The sequence below is a fragment of the Puma concolor genome, chromosome B2 (assembly GCF_028749965.1).
Source record: "Puma concolor isolate L17-30 chromosome B2, mPumCon1.1.hap2, whole genome shotgun sequence".
Classification (NCBI taxonomy): Eukaryota; Metazoa; Chordata; class Mammalia; order Carnivora; family Felidae; genus Puma; species Puma concolor.
In genome coordinates, this window is record NC_141671.1 from 24,538,731 (window position 1) to 24,545,696 (window position 6,966).

Below are 6,966 nucleotides of genomic sequence, written 5' to 3' on the forward strand. Positions count from 1 at the left end.
AAAGAAGACTTACATAAGTGAAAATGTAAATCACAATAATAACGTAAAAAATGATTAAAGCCCATGATTCCCAGGCCTCTTTGTTTTTTTATAAGCTGATGAACTGATTGTAAAGGTCACTGGAGACCTGTGGCTCCCCCTCTCTGACTCGTGGGGCTGCTCCCAGTGGAGGCCTCCTGGGGGCAGGCAGGCTGGAGGCTCAGGTACATGTGAAGGTTTCTTGGCAGCTGAGTGTGGAAACCATTGATCATCTGACCTCATTTCTACCTGTTCAGTGTCAGCAGGAGAGAATACCCACATGAGCAAGATAGCACAGCAGAACAGTACTCTGGGAGTACATGTTATTCACACTCAGGCCCCTGCCAGCTCACAGTGGGTTCCTCCGCTGGTGCCTGCTGGCCCTAGGGGTGCAGGCAAAGCCATGCCTCCAAGCAAGCGGAGCAACAAGGGCTCACCCCTGCATCGAAACAGCAATGAGTATGGTCAACGCACAGAGAGGAACAGCATGGCTGTGAGAAAGGGCCGGTTGAAAAGCAAGCCAAAAGCACAGAGTGAATCAGCTCAATGAAGAGAATGAACAGTTGGAAGCAAAAATTCAATTGCTGACTAAAGAATTGAGCGTACAGAAAGATGTGCTTCTTGAACTCTCACACAACTTTGCAGAAACCGTGCAACCCGGTAGCACTGGAAAGATCACAACTCCTGATAACACAGTACAGTAGACCTCACCTCTGCCCAACTTCACAACTTGCAGCTTGAACGTTAAGGCCGTGACTACCTTTCACCACTGGTGTCAATGGCCCAACGCAGTCTTGTTCCCTTAATCAAAGATTCATTGAAGGTTGTCTTCTAGGATCAGCACTGAAGAGTTGATTAGCCATGTAATTTGACTATCTAGTTTTAAATGAGATGGATTGCTTTTGTGAGGAAAAAAACACATTTTCAAGGTATATGGTAAAAACAACAATGAAACACACACACACACACACACACACACACACACAACCAAAAAAACCCCAAACCCTTGGACTTTGATGTTCTTAATAAATCCTTACTTCCCAAGGGGAACAAAAATCAAGTTCATTGGGAAGAAAAAAATGGATAAAAAATTAAAAGACTAATCAGCAGTTATTGGGAAGAGGGAGTGCCTTATACTACCAGTTGTCCAGGAAAGCTATAAAACCATTGCAATTATAAAAACCCTGCAATAATCTAAGATCAAAAAAGATAATAGAGGGGCGCCTGGGTGACTCAGTCAGTTAAGCATCCAACTTCTGCTCAGCTAATGGTCTCATGGTTCATGAGTTTGAACCCCACATTGGGCTCTACACTCACAGCACACAGAGCCTACTTGGGAACCTCTGTCCCCCTCTCTCTCTGCCCCTTCCCCACTCACTCTCTCTCCCAAAAATAAATAAATATTAAAAAAAAATAATAACAGAAACAGATCCAGGAATACATGTATGTGTGTATTCAATATATGAAAAAATTGGCATTTTAAATTAGTAGAAAAAGATAATGTATATTAATAAGATCTTTGGAAATAATGATAGATGCTTCATCATATACATTAAAATAAATCTCAGATGGGCGCCTGGGTGGCGCAGTCGGTTAAGCGTCCGACTTCAGCCAGGTCACGATCTCACGGTCCGTGAGTTCGAGCCCCGCGTCGGGCTCTGGGCTGATGGCTCAGAGCCTGGAGCCTGTTTCCGATTCTGTGTCTCCCTCTCTCTCTGCCCCTCCCCCGTTCATGCTCTGTCTCTCTCTGTCCCAAAAATAAATAAACGTTGAAAAAAAAAAATTAAAATAAATCTCAGATGAACTAGAGGTTAACTGTAAAAACAAATAGAAGAAAATACAGACCAATATTTATGTAATCTTTGGTTTGGGAAAGGTCTTTCAAAAGAGCACATTTAGGGGCACTTGGGTGGCTCAGTTGGTTGAGCACCCAACTCTTGATTCCAGTTCAGGTCATGATCTCATGGTCTTGAGATTGAGCCCCATGTCAGGCTCCACATGGAGCCTGCTTGGGATTCTCTCTCACCCTCTCTCTGCCCCTCCCCTGTTCTCTCTCTCTCTCTCTCTCTCTCTCTCTCTCTGTGTCTCATCTGTCTTTCTAAAATAATAAAAAAAAAAAAAGCACATTTAAAGGAAACATCACATTATATGTGACTAATAAAAAGCTCATGATATATTTTACATATCAAAAAGCCTGGACTATTTTAACCTAAAATGATAGAAAAAGTAGATCAGTGGTTACCTGGGCCGGACTGTCTGGAAAGGTGGCAATTACAAGGTTCAGCCATCCCCAGTGAGCAAGTACACCTCAAGTCAGCTGTATACACGTCCTCACGTCCCATTGGCTAAATCAAGTCAAATGACCTAAACAGATTGGAGGATTGGAGAATTAGGCTCCACATCTTTACTAGTGGAGGGCACTATGAGGGCACTATGAGGGCACTATGAGGGCAGATTTTGCAATCTGCCACATACTATTTAATAATAAACTTTAGAAACCATGTAAATGTTCAACAATAGGGCCACGGTCAAATACAATATAATTCAACCATATGATGGACAATGTGTGATACTACAGAAAAAATTTGATATAGAAAGGTACTTTATGAGAATGCAAAACAAAATGTGCTGCATAAAACCACTTCAGTGAAAAAAACAGACATGGGAGAAGAATGGCTGGATAGACAAAATTTTAAATGTTGTCACCCCTATGTCTGAATAGAAGGGATATGAGAGATATGTTTCCTTATACTTTCCAGCTTTCTAAATTTTCTTTTTTTTTAAATTTTTTAATGTTTATTTATTTTTTTTAAATTTTTTTTTTTCAACGTTTATTTATTTTTGGGACAGAGAGAGACAGAGCATGAACGGGGGAGGGGCAGAGAGAGAGGGAGACACAGAATCGGAAACAGGCTCCAGGCTCTGAGCCATCAGCCCAGAGCCTGACGCGGGGCTCGAACTCACGGACCGCGAGATCGTGACCTGGCTGAAGTCGGACGCTTAACCGACTGCGCCACCCAGGCGCCCCTAATGTTTATTTATTTTTGAGAGTTGGGAGCAAAGGGCAAGAGAGAGAGAGGAAGACAGAATTTAAAACAGGCTCCAGGCTCTGAGCTGTCAGCACAGAGCCCAAACGCAGGGCTTGAACTCATGAGTGTGAGATTGTGACCTGAGCCTAAATCAGATGCTTAAGTGACTGAGCCACCCAGGTGGTCCTCTAAATTTTCCAATAGAGGACATGAAGTAGAATAATGTGGTAATTAAAATATAGGTTGGTCTGGTCTCAAGGTTCTGTTCTGCCTCTCCTTACCTGTGGGACCATCAGTAAGTTACTGGAACTCTTCAAACCTCAGTTTATTTATCTATAAAATGGGGATTACAATAATGCCTCCCTTGCACAGTCATCAGGAAGGTTAAATGGGATACTTCATGGCTAGAGCTTCACACATGGCCAGACACCTAATAATTGCTCAATAAATGGTAAATAAGAATGTATTATTTTTACAATTAAAGTAATTAAATATTATTTTTAAACTGTATTTTGAAAGACACAAATTTATAATAGTATTTGTATTTACTCAGTATTCATTGATTAAGGAAATACATGACAAGAAGGGTCAATAAGTTTTAGCAATGCTTTCTTTTAGTGTTGTGTTTTATCAATCCCATTAACACGAACATGACAAATAGCAGTACATGTCATATGCGAGAAATATTTACCAAATCCACCGATGAGTGTGCTCTGCAAAGGGATTTGAAGCCCCAGTGATTTTTGTCTTGTGAGTTGGGAGCCAATTACTTGAGACAACAAAAGAAAAGATGTAACAAAGCAGAGCCTGGTCAATCGCCAATTAAAACGTCCAGGCAGTAAATGGATAATGTTGGTCATCTAATATTTTTTAAACTACATAAGACTTTTTCTCCATTGCAAATGGCACTAGAAATTCTTACGACCCCCTAAATATGACAAGCCCCAGTTTGGTCCTCCCTGCTGTCCTTCCTTGGTTCTGACTCACCATCCCCAGGGGCTCCTAGGAAGCACAGACTTCAGAAAGTCAGCGCTTCCTGGGTACTGTTTACTATTTTATTTTTCAATCTCCCATGGGACTTTGAGAGTTTGATTAGTGTGGAGTCCACAGCAAACGTCGTACTTTATTTTGTCCCCAGCATTCTTCCCAATGCCCTTTACTCTCCAAATCACATTAAAGCAAAACAAAACACTGTGGTGTACGAGATGCATGTCCCTCTCAACAATCCGTTCAAAGAATGGGCATTGACAGCAGTGTCGCCATGGAAGTTTCTGAGAAAGTATGACTGTGCTTAATGGTAGGGACACTAACCTGTGAAATTGGAGCCCCAGCCCTTCCTAACTACCAGGGAACCACCTCTTATAGTCATTCCAGAAGTCTTTTTCTTGCTGCCCTAAAACAGTACTTCCCTCTCTTTTCTTTGGATGAATCTGATAAAACTTTATTTTCCCTCTCAGCCTTGTCATTCTGAACAGAAGAGGCCACGTTTTTGTTTCCTCTCATAGAAGACTGTCCATTACTTTGGTTAATTTAGATGCTTCTACTTGGACCTTCTGGAGAACCCTGGAAAGCATCAACACACTTAGTGCCAGTAACTATCATGTCAGCTGAGCTGGGCAGGTTTTATTCTCTTCCTGATTTTGGCCACAGTCATGGAGGAAGTGGCTCCAGGAAAGACTCCACAAGACCCTAAGGTCCTCTTCTTAGCAGCAAACCCAACCCTGTGTCAAGATACTCCAAGAAAAAAGACCTAGAGTACTACCTCCCAGTTCACCTGATGTCTGCTTGCTTCATTCCTGCTGGCTCCCTGACCCCATGATTCCCCCCCACCCCCCGCGGGAAGCACATGCTTCTTTATTCTTTGTGCCTTGGTCTATTCTTTGAGCACTTGGTCTGTGCTATCAGGAATCCTAGGAATGCAAGATGAAGGGTTTCATGGTAGTCTCCCAGTTTCTGCCGTGAGATGCATGTATCTGCATAGCCAGTGTGCCTTAAGCTTTGACAGACTTTGGGTGTCAGTGAGGTCCTGCTGCATAGATTCCTATGCCTCAGCTCTGCAGCCTCTTATCTGTCTTCCACAGATTCTCCCCACCCCAAATGTGCTCAAGAATTGCTTCCAGAGACTCTTGAAATAGTTCTGATTGGCACTCGTGGGTGGCCAGGTGGGAACTCTGTTGGGCCCCTGTAACACAAACAACCACAGTCACTAGCTCCCTGATGGTCCTTGGGGGTGTGACTCCCCTGGAACTGGAATTCAGTGAGCACTGCCACCGCTAGGGCAGAGCCAGGGATCCAGCCCTGCCCCCACCTTGCAGCTGTTGGAACTGTCAGAACTGGAGGCTATGGCCGATGCCACCATGGCCACCAGCGAAACCTGCTGACCACACTAGTGCTGCTGTCAGTTGAACCAGGGCTGGATGGCCAAGCTCCCACCATCCCATAGAGCAGTGGCTTGTGTCTAGCTGTCTGCTCCTACTGGCTTCAGGGTAAATCCTTATTAATTTATACTGACTCTGGATAACCAAGGGAGACAATGGTATATTGAATACTAAAATTCCCTGTGTCCTAAATTATCAAGTGCTTGGTGCTACAACTCTGTATGCTCAAATAAACCTGATGCCATCTTCCTCCAGATACATCAGGGCATCAGGGTGGTTGGGTCAGGGTGGGTTCCAGGATAAGCAATATGCAGTGACTAGAATGAAACCTCTTCTCTGATCTTTCTGTTTTGGAACTGTATAAGGTTCTGGACTCCCAGGGTCATCATATACAACTTGTATGTTATGCATTGCACAAATCCAAAAAGAGATTAAAAAGTAAATGGTGCCCTCCGCTAACTGAGAGTTGTTCAGTGCACAACCTGCACAGCTGTTCACAGTGGTCCTGAGCACTTTCCTAATGATAAACTGTGCTCCCCTGGGCTCTGCTGTCCTCACTACAATATGGCTCAGTGTGCAGACCTACTTTCCAATCCTTGACCCTCAAGAGGGTCGGAGATCCACTTTCTTCCCACCCCTCCTCCACTTTTAGGGTGCTAATTTGCTTTTATAAAAATATGTAACAACAAAGAGATGCTGCCAGAACTCCACTTATAAAGCATCTGAACCCCAACCAGCATCCTTGCAAAATAACCTCTTCCACTTGTAAGAACCTCCCATCTTTTCAAATGCTCAAATAATGGTGAAGAGAGGAGTCCAGTAAATCTTGACAATGAGTAAGTGTTCCTCCTACCAGAATCCCTGCCAAGTCGCCTGGAACAGGAAATAGAGTCATCACTAGGGTCACAGCCCCCGTTTTTTCTTGACGTCAGCATCTCTTCTGCTACTCCCTGGATAGAGACCATCTGTCGCAACTCCCCCGTCTGTGTCTCCTTTTGTCGCTGCTATAAGGACCTGCCAGTGCGAATCTGAGAATAGCCTGCATGTCTCTTTCATTCTCCGCAGCTCTCTTGGGCTTTGTGCCTCGGTGGCACAGGTCATCTCTGGTCACCACTTGCACTGTATGCTCGCAATTCAGGTGGCTTCCATTAGAGCATCGTACCTTGATTTGTTTCAATAGAGTCACAGCTGGGCTACCTTCAGACAATGAGATATTCAACAGGGTTAACGATTCAGCATCCATAGCTATTCCCAGCACAGTGCATGGCGCCCGTGGAGAAACAGGACTTGAAAGAATTTACAAGGCTTCTCAGACAAACTAGTTGAAAATGCTGGTGAACAATTACATCTATATATAGAACTGACCCGGATCCACCCCTGGCTGCAGGCTTTGGTACCATTCTTTTGGGCATTTTGAAGTCCCAGGCTTCTTTCATCACTTAGTGCTGCTAAATGTTAGAGCTGCTTTAAAAGGACTAACTGGGTACCTCATTACGATCTTGTTTGATTTCAGGGCAGCAACAATTAGATAATAACACAGC

At 43.8% G+C, this 6,966-nt stretch overlaps 1 pseudogene; it reads left to right on the forward strand.

The window, feature by feature from the left end:
• Positions 1–298: 298 nt before the first annotated feature.
• On the forward strand, positions 299–722 carry LOC147580799 (CCAAT/enhancer-binding protein gamma-like; annotated as a pseudogene).
• The last annotated feature ends 6,244 nt before the right edge of the window (positions 723–6,966 follow it).